Here is a 17,066-nt window from a genome sequence, read left to right as displayed (position 1 = left end):
GTTGACTTTTTTGGTGGTCCACAGCTGTTTTGTCATTCACACTGGCCTCTTTTTTTTTTTTTTTTTTTTTTCCATCACAGCAGAAATGATTACTTTGCTGATTAAATTTTCTCCTTCAGAACTTTAGGATGCTCTCTTCCACCCTTGGGAGTCATTGCTGACCAGAAGGGTTGAGCAACACCAAATAGCAACAGCTAAGCTTCAGCAATTTTAAAGAAAGGAAAAAATGTGAACGGGAGCAGTGCATGAAGAAAATGACCCACCCCACCCAGGATTCCAGGCAAAAAATAAATAAAAGATGGTACTAAGTAGTCGCTGTGGGATATTTTTTCCCACATGCATCATATTAAAATCACATCATCCAAAACTTGTGTTTCTTACTCTGATAAAAACAGTTTGGGGTCCATGTAATATATTTGCATTGTCCCTTGTAGGAAAAAAATACAAATGAGATTAATTGTGCACAGCTTGGAAAGATTCCTAGCATTCTTTAGAAAAAGAAATAGCTAAATTGGAGTTAGTCAGTGGATACACATTAAGATGAATATTTAAGTTTATCTGATTTAACTCTGGCTAAAATATATTACTGTAACTTTAAGTTTTAACTCAAACTCTTACCAAATCAAAGTGCAGAGCACAAAAGATGGACGCACAGACTGTAACCCACCTGGAAAGCAGCGGGATCTGGGACCCATCAGGCCTGCCACCTCGACAGGGAGCTTATGTAAGCACACAGACTGACTCTGCGATTAGTACTTCGCTTTGCAGTGATGCAATAAAGAAAGCAATCGCATTACTCACCAATTTCAATCTCTCCCATGCCCACAGTCCTTCTGCATGGCAGCACCTTGTACTAGACTGCTATTTTTTCAAGTCAAAGGTATTCACAGAGGGCAAAGTAGTGCAGTACCCCCACTCAAAAAAAAAAAACAAAAGAAAGAAAAGGAAAAACCCACTTACATTCAGATTTTAAGGGTTCATATTGGAAAATAACACCAGACAACCTTTATCCTTAAAATATCTACTCAATAAAGTTAACATCATATTTGTTAGTATTTAAGCAAACTGCTCTTCATTGATTCATAGCATATTGAATACTGGGTACAATTTCCCACATTACAATAGTTTTCTACATGTTTTCTGGACTTTCTGTTATTGAGAGAAATAAGAGAGCTCTGTGACACATACACACAATCCAGCTCAGATTATGTTTGAAGGACCTGATAGACTAGATATATTTGCATTTTATATTATATTATATTACCTTCAGTTTTGCTTTGGTATATTCTAGTTTTATCAAATATGAACCATTTATAATTAAGGATCCCATTAGATAAAAGAGCAGTCGTCTACTTTCCACCATGCTTTGAAAGGTTTGCTCTTTTAATAAGATGGACATGTAGATAAACTTTTTCAAATTAAGCTGAAAACTACACTGATCATTTCAATTTTATCAATTTTTGCTCAACACAGAGTTTGAATTGATAATATTTGAAGCTAACAGAAAGGGTTAGTCACTTTATATTCTCAATTTACCTTTATATTCAATAGATTTTTAAAAAATAGTAATTTACTGAAATTTAGTACTTTTTCCTCTCATTACTAAGATGCATAGTGCTTCAAATTATCCATGTCAGATATACCTTGAACATTTGGTATTTGTTTTTCCATTGGATCTGCCAGTCTCCAGTTATTCAAAGCAGCATTTGTGAAGTTCTACCTCAGGAAAAAAAAAAAAAAAAAAAAATATATATATATATATATATATATATATCCATTTGCAGTTAGAAGGGCAACTGTATTATCAGGGCACTGACAGATAGGCAATTGCAAAAAAGAGCCCATTGAAACAGAGAAACTGATGAGATCACAAAAAGATAGTTTCTCCTTCAAACTTATCTAGCTTTTTGGCATTAAAATTTGGAGTCCCAGCCCATCTTAAAGGCTGATACATTTCTTAACCAACAAGGGGTCTCTGCTTTGCTTATGAAGACAGGTCATAGAGAGCTCTGAAGCCAGTTTGTGATTTGGTAAATCGTAGGACACAAACATAGTTTCCGTAGTGAGATTTTACTTTTTTTCCCTTGAACCATTCACATGATTTCAACTACTCTCTGTATACATCAAATGCTTCAAATAGGAAGAAAGGATGGGCAAGAACCTCTCATCTTTGATTGTTTTCTCTCCTTGCTCTAACAATATCAAGTCATATCATGGTTCACATTCCATTTCTGTTTTGTTCCATTATGAACCTGCCTTGCTACTTCTATCCTTAGAACACCACTCCTAAATTGTACTTTCTTAACCATGTCTCTACATTTCTAACAGACCGAAAGTACCACGTTGATTCTTTCACCACCCTGCTCAAAATCTTCAGCTGGTCATGGAATACAATCTAAATCCTTGGGTGGCTTTTAAAGGCCATTTACAGTCTGGACACTACCAATCATTCCAGGTTCCTCACTTAGTTTTTCTAGTAGGAAGATCACATAGTGGTAAACAGGCACCATACTTAGATTCAGGAAACCCAAATTTGAATCCCAGATTAATATATAGCCACTCTGTTCCATTGAGTAAGTCACTTAACCTCTCTGAACATCAGTTTCCACATACAGAAAGCTGACAGCTAGTGGTCTATAGGCCAGATGTGGGGCCAGATGTATATTTTGCTCCAGAAAACTTACTTCACTCTTGCATTATCTGTGTGGCTTTGTGATCACCTGTATGTGTACCCATACCTCATCTGTAAAAAAAAGAGGTAATGATACCTGTCACACCATATTGCTGGAGGGTTAAATTAGGTAATGCATGTGAAATCCCCAGGCTGGTGCTTGTTAAGGAGAACTTCTCGATAAAACTCAGTTAAATCTGAGGCTGAATCACTTGATTACATCCATCCTCTGATTCTAGGTATGTAACTAACTACAAATAAGTCCTGTAATTGTCCACGTCTGGACTTTTGCTCCTATGTCTTCTAAGACCACTCTCCCTTCTCTGCCCAGAGAAGTCTTACTCATTCTTCAAGACCAGGCCTAACTGTATTCTCTCTCCATAAATCATTACCTGAATTTTTGAAGAGGCAATGACCTCCAGCATAGGTCTGAATGGCAGCAATAACTCTGTGAGGCTTAGAAATTTCAGGCCCAACAGGAAACTTGATATCTTGGAAACCAACATTCTCATGTCCTAGGTGAGGAAGCCAAAGGCCAAGAAGTTAATAAGACCAACCCAAGGCCAGAGAATGAACGAAAGAATGGGACTTAAACCTGACTCTCTGATCTCTCCCACCAGTGCCTTTCTTTCTGTTTCTCAGATTACTATGTGCAGGGTTTTGTTTGTTTGTTTGTTTTAATTACATTGTTTTATCTTCCTTCACTTAATTGCAAACCACTGAAACCCAGGGATGGCATCTTATGCATATGCTTGTGTATCTTATAGAACCTAGCCCTGCACCTTGCAATATTCAATAAATGTTTTGAATAAATGGAGAAAAAAAAAGGCAGGAAATTTTTCATGACCCAACTTCTCACAAGCAGGTACTTAAGGGCTCACAGCATAATTACTTTATGCAAAGATTTTTCAATGTTTCAAATGCACACAGATTAAGAATTTAGTAAGTGCTTTAAATGGATCCTCATATTTAACTTCAAAATGCTTTGAGGGAATTACCATTATTGTCAACACCATTTAAAAATTAGGAAAATAGTTTATCTATTTTGTTTATCTTTTCAAAGAACCAGCTTTTAGTTTTTTTGATCTTGGCTATTGTTTCCTTCATTTATTTTTCATTAATTTCTGATCTGATTTTTATGATTTCTTTCCTTCTGCTAACTTTGGGGTTTTTTTTGTTCTTCTTTCTCTAATTGCTTGAGGTGCAAGGTGAGGTTGTTTATTCGAGATGCTTCCTGCTTCTTAAGGTGGGCTTGTATCGCTATAAACTTCCCTCTTAGAACTGCTTTTGCTGCATCCCATAGGTTTTGGGTCATTGTGTCACAAAAACAGATAGATAGATCAATGAAACAGGATAGAAAGCCCAGAGATAAACCCACGCACATATGGTCACCTTATCTTTGATAAAGGAGGCAGGAATGTACAGTGGAGGAAGGACAGACTCTTCAATAAGAGGTGCTGGGAAAACTGGACAGGTACATGTAAAAGTATGAGATTAGATCACTCCCTAACACCATACACAAAAATAAGCTCAAAATGGATTAAAGACCTAAATGTAAGGCCAGAAACTATCAAACTCTTAGAGAAAAACATAGGCAGAACACTCTATGACATAAGTCACAGCAAGACCCTTTTTGACCCACCTCCTAGAGAAATGGAAATAAAAACAAAAATAAACAAATGGGACCTAATGAAACTTCAAAGCTTTTGCACAGCAAAGGCAACCATAAACAAGACCAAAAGACAACCCTCAGAATGGGAGAAAATATTTGCAAATGAAGCAACTGACAAAGGATTAATCTCCAAAATTTACATGCAGCTCAATAACAAAAAAACAAACAACCCAATCCAAAAATGGGCAGAAGATCTAAATAGACATTTCTCCAAAGAAGATATACAGACTGCCAACAAACACATGAAGGAATGCTCAACATCATTAATCATTAGAGAAATGCAAATCAAAACTACAATGAGATATCATCTCACACCAGTCAGAATGGCCATCATCAAAAAATCTAGAAACAATAAATGCTGGAGAGGGTGTGGAGAAAAGGGAACACTCTTGCACTGCTGGTGGGAATGTGAATTGGTACAGCCACTATGGAGAACAGTATGGAGGTTCCTTAAAAAACTACAAATAGAACTACCATATGACCCAGCAATCCCACTACTGGGCATATACCCTGAGAAAACCAAAATTCAAAAAGAGTCATGTACCACAATGTTCATTGCAGCTCTATTTACAATAGCCCAGAGATGGAAACAACCTAAGTGCCCATCATCGGATGAATGGATAAAGAAGATGTGGCACATATATACAATGGAATATTACTCAGCCATAAAAAGAAATGAAATTGAGCTATTTCTAATGAGGTGGATAGACCTAGAGTCTGTCATACAGAGTGAAGTAAGTCAGAAAGAGAAAGACAAATACCGTATGCTAACACATATATATGGAATTTAAGAAAAAAAAATGTCATGAAGAACCTAGGGGTAAGACAGAAATAAAGACACAGAACTACTGGAGAACGGACTTGAGGATATGCGGAGGGGGAAGGGTGAGCTGTGACAGGGTGAGAGAGAGGCATGGACATATATACACTAACAAACGTAAGGCAGATAGCTAGTGGGAAGCAGCCGCATGGCACAGGGATATCGGCTCGGTGCTTTGTGACCGCCTGGAGGGGTGGGATAGGGAAGGTGGGAGGGAGGGAGACGCAAGAGGGAAGAGATATGGGAACATATGTATATGTATAACTGATTCAGTTTGTTATAAAGCAGAAACTAACACACCATTGTAAAGCAATTATACCCCAATAAAGATGTTAAAAAAAAAAATTAGGAAAATAAGGCTGAGACAGTTTAAGTAACTTGTCTTAGGCCACAGAGCTAGAGAGGATCAGGGCTCAAGCAAGATCTCTCTCAACCCACAGCCCCGCTGCTCTTCAGCAGCAGAATGAACCAAGTTCTGAAGCCACCTTTGTAGCCCTTCTTAGATTCATAATGTTCCACATCATACATGTACCTACTGTCATTACTCTGGATAAGAATCTATATTAAATAACGTAAATCATCTAATCCAATCAACCTTCTCATATCAAAAATTTTGATTGCCATTGGAAGCCTCCTTGGTGTTGTCTTGGCCATCTTAGCCATTTTGATCTGCCCACCACCACCCTGATAGAGCTCTCATGAGATCATACAATAGAGATTTTTCTATACCATCTCCCAAACTTGTCTTTTGAGTTCTGTTTTTGCGGTTACAACTATTTTCAGCCTGGCCAGCAGAGTATTTCTTCTTGGCCTATGCTTCTTACTCCAGATTACTCATTTTGTTTCTCCATTCATTTAACCACTGAACCTTACTGATCACCATTATATGTTATCCACTGACACAGACTTGTCCTGGCCAAGTAGTAAAGGGCAAGTAAGGTAAAAGGAAGTAAGCATGAGGATCCCTGGATGAGATTTGAGAGACATTTTTGCAAGACACAGGGTGGACATACAAAGTGGGCAGTAGTCACTTCAACTTCCTTTTGAAGGAGGGTCAGGGGAGAATGGGTCACTTGAGCTGAGTGTTGAAAGATGGGCAGATCTCTCCCATCTTGACATTGAAACAATCATAAACTGTCTTCCTAAGCAATTTCGTTACCCAGGTTGATTACCGCTGTCTCGCCACTAAAGCATCCCTCTAACCACCTTATTATTTGGAGCTTGTGGAATTTTAGCCCCATAGATAAGAATCTCTGCAGGATGAGTACAGGAAACAGAGCATCACTGCAATAAAACAAAAATAATTAGAATTCAATTGCATGTTCAGCCTCTTTTGTTTAATTTCTGTATATATGATCCTTATTTTTAGGTATAACTTAAAACATTTAATAACATTTAAATATATTATACATTTAAATATATAATCCAATGACTATTTCATGATCTCTCATTTAAACAAATCATAAAATCATGGCTTGAAATCAGATGTTTAAATCTGGAAGAAAACTTGGAAACAGGTTAAAGTCAGGTGAGACAAATAAGTCCTAAGCAGCATGAGGGTCAGGAGAGGCATCTGATTCAGCATTTCAGAACCAAAAGTGGCACTAATCAGAGAATTAGACAGAAAACTGAGATTCAATACATTCTCACTGTAATATATATATCTAATGATACTTTGGATTTCTATACTACAATATGTTTATAATGGACACTTTTTTCACATGTACATTTTCTCCCTTCATTGCCATAATATCTCTGTATCTTAAGCATCTGTATCTTGTAAAACTCCCATTTACAGGTGAAAAATGAAGCAAGAACACACATGCATGAATCAATTCAGCAAACCCCTATTGAATGCCTGTGTGACAAATACTGTTCTAGATCATGGGGAGAGCACATAAAGCTAGTAAAATAGAGTTGCTCCCTACCCTCATGACACTTATTATCTTTGGGGAAGCTTTGCAAAGCAAAGAGGTTAATTTCCATGGAAGAAGCTGTCAGCCTATAGTGGTCCTTCAGTTGTAAGTATAATAGTTTCTACATAAAACAAGGAAGTATAACAAATCTAATTCAATTAGTCCAAAATATTTAAAGCTACAAGGCTACAATGGTCTTGCAGTACTAAAACCAATAGTTTCTACATAAAACAAAGACGTATTACAAATCTAAATCAATTAGTCCCAAAATTTCAGACCATTAGCTGCAAAAACCTGAGGCAATTGTACTCTCAAGAGAATAATTTGGCAGTGAGATACCACCCACCATGAACTAAGATAATTATCCAAATCCCTGGACTGGGAAAAAAGTACTAGTGGAGGCCAAAACTTATGAAGCAACTCTCATCAAGGGCATATGAGTTTTGCATGTCTATATTCTACCCTAGGGATTTCTATTGCAAACCTCAAGAAGTGGAAGAAATTTTCAATCATCATGCCAACTACCAAAACCAGGGATTGGGGCCATGACTTTGCACAGGGCTAGATTCTTTCTTCCTTCTTCCTTTGTCCTGTCAACTCACTCATCTCAGAGCAACAGGTCAGCATTCAGAGGCCAGGGGAGATCATGAAATTGGCCTCCAAAGGATGCTATGCCTTTAGTTATTTTGGATTCTGATTCATTAGCAATTAGAAATCATACATTTTCCAAAATTCAACAGAAACCAGAACTGTGTAAATAGTAAATGATTATAAATGGTTATGAAAATGTAAATTTTCATATATTTCCCATATTTATAGATAATCAAGATTATATAAAACAAAGCTTTTATAACATTTATTAGATATATGAATAGCACAACTCATTAAACACTGTTCCTCTCTCCCTGACTTTCAAGACAGAAGAGCTGTCAGATTAAAAAAAACTTACTGATTGGTTTTCATTTGTTTTTAATCGAAATATGCTTCATTTAGTCTTGAAAAGGAAACTGCCAATTTAGGACAGGAACTAGATCATCTGCTCAGGGTATGGAAAGCATTTCTTAAATAATTCATGGCAAAAACTTACCCTACTTTTGTGATATGAAAATGGCTTGTTACTTTTCTTGGCTTGTAAGTGGATTCAACCAGTTGACTGTTTTGGTTTCTTGGTATTCAGAAGTAGGAAAGCCTTCTGAAATTTGAATCATATTTCAGATCCCTCCTGAGTAGTTAAGTGCACACCCACACACACAACTTTTCCTATAAACACCACATGCCTAAGCACACATTAAAATTAGACTTTTCCTATCAAGAGAGTGGGGGTGTAAAATATGCATCACCAGAGAGAAGCACTCCTTTCTGCAAGATGCAGTATAGCACGGGACTTCTTCAGTAGGTGTCATAAATCTAACTCAAACTCTCTGAACTGCATAATTTGTCTTTCCTCACTAATAGTTCCTCATTCTTCATTCCTTGTGAAATGCATATCCTCCATTTTAGTTAGAAAATGTGGATCCTAAATTTCAATCTGACTTTGGAACCTAACACTCGTTGAGGACACATCCATGTTTCTTTCTGCCTAACACTGAATGGCTTTATATTAGTTGACCTTGTTGATGTTCTTTAACACCAATATATGTGGTCTTGTATTTGACTGGACATATGGCTGGAAGAGTAGTTTCTTTCATTTAAAAACCGCTTTCTATACAAATCAGAACTATTCTAAAACTATCAAACATGCTATACTCACATCTTAAAATATACTCGAGCATGTGTTTAAATAGTCTTATAATGTACAGGTTCTCCTTTTGACATTTTCCATATTCACTTCTAAACAAACCCAAAGCTTCAGGTCCTAGGGCAATGATGGAGTAAGGGTTAACTCAATTATCTTCAATAGCCTCTCTGTTCTTTCTAACAAGGAGACAATGTAGTAATTGGTTCTGCCAAGGAGAGAAGGTATGTGAAAATCTCATGATAAAACTGGGAAAGAATGTTTCGAGGTTTTTCTCCATGATAAAGATTAGCAGGGGAAATCCGTATAAGTTTGCAGCATGGAAAGTATAACTTTCTATGGAATCTTCACTAGGCCCTGAGGCAGATGTTTTTCATCAGCAAATCCTTTTTACTATTAGATTTGTGAGGCCTGTTAAGAACAGCTTTGGGAATTCCTATGTAGGGGCAGCCAGTGCTCAAGTTTAAGTCAATTAAACTAAGTCTGCCAAAGCAATTCTCTATGCTTACTGCCAAATCCTGCCTGTGAACAAGGAAACTTAACTTTTATCTGCAGAGCAGGGATAATGTGAAGCTGCTTCAGAACCCAACAACAAAAACAAAAACAAAAACAGCTTGGCTTTTGTTTAAATAATAAAAAAGATAATTCACTTTAAAATCAGGCATGTGTCTTAAAATGATTTTAACTTAGTGTTCTGTAAGTGATCACTCACTCAAGTCGGAGAAGAAAAGTTGGTGGGGTATGAGCAATAATATTAAAATTTGCATTAGTAGCTTAATTGCTAACATGCAAACAGTTTAAGAGAACAATAGGCCTGCAAAAATTTTCTATTTGGCTCATAAAACCAAAAGTAGCTCAAAATTTTTTGTACTTTAGATCTTAAGTATGAAGTTATAACCATTCTTGATAAAAATCTTTTAACTAAGAGCATGCTTATGTACTAAACAACAATTTATTTTGCATCAGCTGTATGCCAGGCACCAGTCTGGGTGCTGGCAATGTGCAGCTGCTATCTCTGAGAGGCTTGCTGTCTAGCGTGGGAGAAACATAGGAAGATAATTATTCCAGGGAAGAAGATCCAGATCATGAAGCACTGTGTGTTTGGTTAGGAAGAGCCTGAGTCAATGGGAGTGCTGAATACATTTCAGCAGTGGAGAATGCAGTCAGAATCATCTTTAGACAAATCACTCCAGTTTCAGAGTGCAGTGAATGGATTTCCAGGTACTTGGGCTGAAGCAGGAGGCCTACAGAAAGTGATGGCAGTCACTGATCAGGGATGAGTGGCGACAATGATAAGGAGAGGGAGAGACAGATTTGAGAGGAAATAAAAGACAGGGTTAATGGTATTGTCAGAGATCTCTCAGAGAGAGTGGGAGAGATGGGGCTGGGATCATTTCTAGGCTTTATGCTCAGACAATTAGATGGAAGATGTCATTTATCAAGAGACAAAGAAGGAAGTTTGGGGAGAAGATTACAGGTTTAAAATGAGTAGAAGTCTACTCACGTGTGTGGATAATATGCTTGTCTTTAGCAGAATATCCCTGAGCAATAACATAGGACATCATCACTGTATTTTAGGGGTAATTGAAACCATGGGTGTGGATGAGTTCATTCAGGGTAAAGGATACAGCCTCAGCATCAGGCAGACAAGGGTTTATATTTAAATGTCTACTCCAATGTTTGCTTGCTGTATAACTATAGTAGTCATTTGACATTCTGGGCATTAGTTGTTCTATACTAGGAGATATAATATTATCCACTCATAGGATTCTGAGGAGAAATAAATAAGTTAACCTATATAAAATATCAGTGCATAGTAAGTGGTTAATGTAAATAAACCATTATAATTGTTGTTATTATTTCTATTATTACTATAAGTATGATGATCAGAGGACATGGAGCCTAGGTAGCAACCAGTATTTAAGCACCAGCAATGACCACATGTTGAAGCTCAATACCAACAGAGTTTTTAGTAAATGCAAAGCAGAGAAAGTACGTAATCAATCCATTTTGTAGATTCTATTGTAGACCCACTGCTGCCACCCATCCCAACCCACCATAAGGCTTTTGGTCTCAGGCAGGTGTATTTTATCGTCCTTTTGGAAAATTCTCTGGCTTATTCATTTGGTGATATGTGGATTCACCACATCTAGCCTATCTCAGCTAAAGTGTTGCTTACATGGAGATATCAATTGTTGCAGGTGCAGGCTGGCACACAGTTTACTATCACCCACAATTTCCTGGGGTTCCTAGGGAGTATAGAACATTTGGTTTGCAGCAGCTTGAAAGAGTGGGAAGAAAGATGGCCTTATTCTAGCTCTGTAAACACAATAGGTTATGATGTATCTCCTTTTCCTCATCTGTAAATTGCGGACAATAACAGCTTCCCCCAGGGCAATCATTAATAGTAAATCAAATAGCACACATAAATGAGTATGAAATTAGATAATACAGGCAGAGTTCTGGACTCAGAATAACACTCAAAAATCTTAGAACCCCTTCTATTTCAATAGCTAAAATTCTAAGCATTGATCAAAACCAACATTATGTGTGAAAGCATGCTGTAGTCTAGACATATTTAAGCAAATTTCCTTGGACTGCAGAAAGAGATTCAAACAATTTTAGACAGATTAAACTTCCTTGGTTTAAAATTTCCCAGTGGTGTGAATTCCATTCTACCACGGGGGCTGATTCAGTTGCCTTCTGGTTGCCAATGGATAGTCATTCTTTCAAGGAAAAGAAAACTCCTTTATTCTCCCTTTTTGAAAATGGCCAGAGTAGTCCCCAAATAATGCAAGATTACAAATCTGGCACCAGGAGGTATTGGCAAGACTGATTAAACCTGCCACTGTATGTGTCAACAAATGTTGCCAGGTAAGTGGCAAAGAAGACCAGTACACCTGTGCCAAGAGATAGCAGAGAAAGCAGCTGTTATATTGAATACATTGACTAAGAGGAAGCAAGGCTCTATCATGGGAAATGGATTGCTTGTAGAGTAATGAAAGTTGTTTTTGTTGTTAACACAATTATATAAAACCTACTGCTTAAGAGAAATTGTTCCCTTCTTTTCAAAAACGCCAGAAAGTTGGAGTAAGTGGAATAAAGTGAAGACAAAGAGAAGAAAATGCATTAGAAAAGCATGCAGTTGTTTACTAAGAAATCAAAATCCCTCTGAAATGTCCAGAGGTAGAGTGAAATCATAACACACCTAAAAAATAACTACCAGTGCATTGTCTCACTGCTTCATCATCTCCATTTCCAAAGAGCTGGGCCTAAAGACTTCAAGGTTTATGAGATGGGTTTTCTTCACAAAGAACATTCATTCAAAGGATATCCACATGACGAATACATTTAAGTAGCAACTGTTTGACAGATATGGCCACACTCAGGTAACAGATAAGATCACGTCCTTGTCTTCAAGGATCACAATCTACCAGGAGTCCTTAACTAAATAAAATTTAATTAAACATGCATACATGCTTATATGTTATGTATATTACCTCAGTGTTTTCCTCCTAGCACAGAAAGATCAGACTCCCAACAAAAGTATACCTGATTAAGTCTTCAGTAAATGTTTCATGTTCTTCTGTGTGAAATGTATATGGAGGTCTCGGCAATTTTTTTGCTATATTCTAAGGGTTAGCAACGGTTTTCTGTAAAAAAGCCAGATAGTGCATATTTTAGGATTTGGGGGCCATATGGTTTTCATTGCAATTACTCAGCCATAGACAATATATAAACTTACGGGTGTGGCTATATTCCTATCGTGTTTTATAGTGTTTTATTTACAAAAGCAGGTGGCGGCCCAGAATTGGCCCATCGACCATGGTCTGCTGACCTTACTATACTTAGGGATTGTCCTGAGGCTTTCTTTACTAAGATGAAACATTTTACAAGACCGCATTCACTAGCTTTCCCTCCCAGTATTATCATCCACACTTCCCTATTTCATGAGCACTGGAGGGAGAGGGGGACAATGTTGCTTTCCTCTCATTTTCTACTTTAGTGCAAAGCATTAAAATTATCACAAGGTCTAATGAAAATGCATTATACATCCCACAACATAAGTCTGCTACATGGATAAGAGGAGAAATTAATCTGTTGGAAATTTTTCTGCAGAGCAAGCTGATAAGTGATACGAAGAGAAAAGAAGCAACCTAAGCAAGCAAACAAAGAAGCCAAGAGGAAGAACAGAAAGAAAAGCAAAAACCATGAGTGAAAAGTTATTCCTACTTTCTTTTTTTTTAAGTCTATATTGAATTTGTTACGATATTGCTTCTGTTTTGTGTTTTCGTTTTTTGGCTGTGAGGCATGTGGGATCTTAGCTCCCTGCCCAGGGATTGAACCCACACCCCCTGCACTGGAAGGGAAAGTCTTAACCACTGGACCACCAGGATAGTCCCTACTTACTTTTCATAAGTCGAATATTTATTGGAGAATGGATTCCATATATATGGTCCTTAATAAAGCACAGTAGTTGGGGAACCTTTCTTGGAACATGAGGTATAGGAGCTCTGAGATGAGCCTCACAGTTTATTATGATCCTTGGATATGAACAGACCAACAAGAATGCATTCTTCACTTCACAATGTACCTTTTTCATTGCTCTAGGTTCTAAATCACTGCAAGTCTGAAGCATGGCACAGTTACTGTGTATGTATTGTGGGCCATGGCCAAAACAGTTAAAGACTTATTATGGCAGGAAGAGGAGAATTCATGGTGATTTAATCTCAGAAGTCACAAGAACAAGCTTGGACCAAATGTTCTGACAAGCCACGGCAGGTGTGAATTGCAGGGCAATCCCAAGAAAGAAGTAGGGATCAATTAAAAAAAAGCAGAATAATCAGGTTGTCCAGGAAGTGCTCATTCAGTAGAAGGAAGTTCATTCATTCAAAGGAAATTTACACATAAAGAAGACAATCCTTCCATCACCACAATCAGAGGAGTATTTTGGCTCCAGATAGAAGGCAACTCTTACGTAAGTTTCATTAGAATAAATACACACATTTCTTTCCCCTCCCATACTCCGCTTTCCACTTGGCTCTTTCCAGGAAGGAAAACACCGAATTCTACAAGGAATCTCAGTTCAAAAGTATCAGAGAAAATGGCAACCCTTTCAAAGCAGGGTAACACAGGTACATCTAAAAAAAGTACACACCAACTTAGAAACTGGAGGACATGCTTACATGTTATTCAAACTCTTCCAGTATCAGGCTCATGGTTTACAAAGTGCCAGGGGAACAACCATGGGATCCCAGGAACCCAGAATGTATACTAAAAACATACCTTGGGGGCTTCCCTGGTGATGCAGTGGTTGAGAGTCCACCTGCCGATGCAGGAGACACGGGTTCGTGCCCCGGTCCGGGAAGATCCCACATGCAGTGGAGCGGCTGGGCCCGTAAGCCAAGGCTGCTGAGCCTGTGCGTCTGGAGCCTGTGCTCCTCAACGGGAGAGGCCACAACAGTGAGAGGCCCGCGTACCGCAAAAAAATATAAATAAAATAAAAAATAAAAACATACCTTGAATAATCCTAACAAATCGACCCACACCTCCACCATCAGGCTTGGTGGCCCTCTCACTAGGTCATATTTTATCGATATGCCTCCCTCACCTGGGAGGCCTCATTCCCCTAATGGTGAGTGAGAAGCATTGACAACAAGAAATACATTTCTCCAAGAACATTTCGTTCATTACTCAAATGCTCACCAGGTGTTCTTCATCATCAAATTGATTGCCTTGTTAATTGTAGTAAAGACAGAAGCGAGAGTGGGGGAGGACTCCCAGGACTCCGAAAGAGCCAAGTCTTTTGAAAATCAATTTCCACAGCTGCAACTTTGAGACAGTTCTAGTGAATAAGCCTTCGGTTTCAACATATTCAAGGTGAGCATTCTTGTGTGGAATATCTTACTGTGGGTTTCTTTGGACTTCAAGGATAGGGGCTCTTAACTTTGAGAATTTGCACACACTTTAATTTTTTCAACCCAATGGAAACAAACAAACAACAACAAAAAAAAAACTAAAGCAAAACAGAAGCCTACTCAGTTTTGATAGGTGGACTATTCTAGGTGCATCTCATCCCTTTCCATCCCCACCCCAGGCCCAGCACAACAAATGAGTGTGTAAAGATCCCTTTCTCGGATATCTCTGGTGCCTCTTTATTTTTACCTTATTTTGACAAAGAACCAAGGAAAATTGCAACTTTCATTTTCAAATAATGCTAGAAGGTTTCTATGCGTACCTCCAATGGGAGCCAATCACGGCTTGGTAACAACAAGAAAACCAGTGATCTGCGGATATTTAATGCCGCATTGGCCCTGGAAGAAGGAGGACTTTCATTTCGCATACTTTGTCTCAGCCATGGAGCTGGCTGACATAATGGACTTTTACAAGGAGCCCTGAAGCAATTGGCAATTAAGTGGTTTGAAGGGGTGCTTCTGGGCTGCCGTGAAAGGCTTCAGGTGTGAAACGCTTGTTTTCAAGAGTGCTGAACAAAATGTATGGTTGCTTTCAACGCCCTCCTTGTCCTTCCTGAGGAAGCGGGGGGGAGCCGGGGGAAGCAAGGACACTCAAGAGCAATTTGTTATTCAGCATCTGAATGCCGGGCGCTTTCTTCCCCCCGCCCCGCCCCACCCCAGTCCTTGTGCGGCTGGTGAGGGGGCCAGATTGATATGGCACAAACAGCTCTCGGCACAATGGTAGATCAAGAGAGAGGCAGGGAAAATGAGGCCATGGAGAATGGACGCCTGAATGAAGGGAAGACGGCTTGATTGTTAATTGTGGGTAAATGTGTTGCAAGAGTGAAAAGGGTTCATGGGCTATTTTAAAGCTATACCCAAGCAATAAGTATAGAGAGTGTGGAAATAAGGAGATGGTCCTGACCCTTTTAAGGACTATAGTAGTACATCTGGCCCACTTGAAAAAGTAAATTGAGAACTGTTCAAAAAGGTAGGCAAATGTATATGTGTGTTCGAATCTCATTGCTTACAAGGGAAAAAAAAATCTGGCAACTCCAATTCACATGCAATGTGCGCTTCAAAGTATATACTATTCTTTTCCAGTGTTAGTCAATAGGACAAAGATAATATGCAATAAGGATGCTGTCAAATAGATAAATATTTAAAATATGACTTTTCCTCAAGAATTCAGCCTTCTATTCTAGGATAAAATATATTTGCACCGAAGCTAGCACAAGGGTAAAGGAAACTTCAAACAGTCTTCATGAAGGATATTGTTCCCTTAGTTCTGTTTCATGTCACTTTTCCTAGTCTGACCTTTACTTCCAACATATTGATTTTTTCCTAACCCAGCCTTGCTTTGCAGAAAAAAGGGGTATTGAGTCTTTGAGCTGCTTACATATCACTATTGTACATGCATCCTTAAAGGTGAAGGAGGCCCTTTCAGGAGATGATTGTCTGACTGACAATGTGATTAGGATTGTCTGAGGACTTTTTATTTTAAATGTAGGAGGCCACATGTATCAATCTGGGAAAAGAGAGAATCAGACTCAAATCGAGTTATCTTTTAAATGTTTCTCAAAGAGTTCTGGTTTTGCTCTAAGCAACAGCTTCTCAGATAAAGTATATACTACATAAAACTTAACTTTGTCAATCGAGACTAGAATTCTACAATTTTCTGATTATTTCTTTTCCAAATAGATACATTTTATTCAAGACATAATTCATATCAGTTTTCTGGGATTGGCTCTTTTTCCTAGCATTCTGGTTTCCAGGGAGGACGTTTGTAAAATAGAATTTAACCAAATGCCATACTATTGAGGCTGAATTGTTGGTTTATCCCATGATGCCATGTAATCTTTAATGCAAAAAAAGATAAGCTGTTAAAAGCTGGATCTTTCCTTCCCCTTGTCCCAAGAAGGTTATTAAAATCATTTGAGAGATTACAGAATTCTGGAAATTACTTGGCAGCTGCTACACAGTCTTTTTTGTGGCCAGATGAGAGCCATAAGAGGAGAAGGAAATGACTCATGTTTCCTTTGTCCTGTTCCGTTCCAGAATGCTGTTATGACCATGTCAGTACCAGGGCCACCTTGTATAGTGGATGGATTATGAATGGTGCCCTTAGGGTTGTGCAATAAACAATTTTATCTGAGGCCTTGTAAGAAACCAAAGTCAAGGATTCCACATAGCATCCCTTCATCCCACATATCATCCATAACATGTTGGATGGTTTGCTTATTTATGTCTAAATTGTAAAACATACCCTGCGCTCTACTTCTGCTACTACTATACGGT

The sequence above is a fragment of the Phocoena sinus genome, chromosome 2 (assembly GCF_008692025.1).
Source record: "Phocoena sinus isolate mPhoSin1 chromosome 2, mPhoSin1.pri, whole genome shotgun sequence".
In the NCBI taxonomy this organism is placed as follows: domain Eukaryota; kingdom Metazoa; phylum Chordata; class Mammalia; order Artiodactyla; family Phocoenidae; genus Phocoena; species Phocoena sinus.
This window is presented reverse-complemented; position numbering follows the sequence as displayed.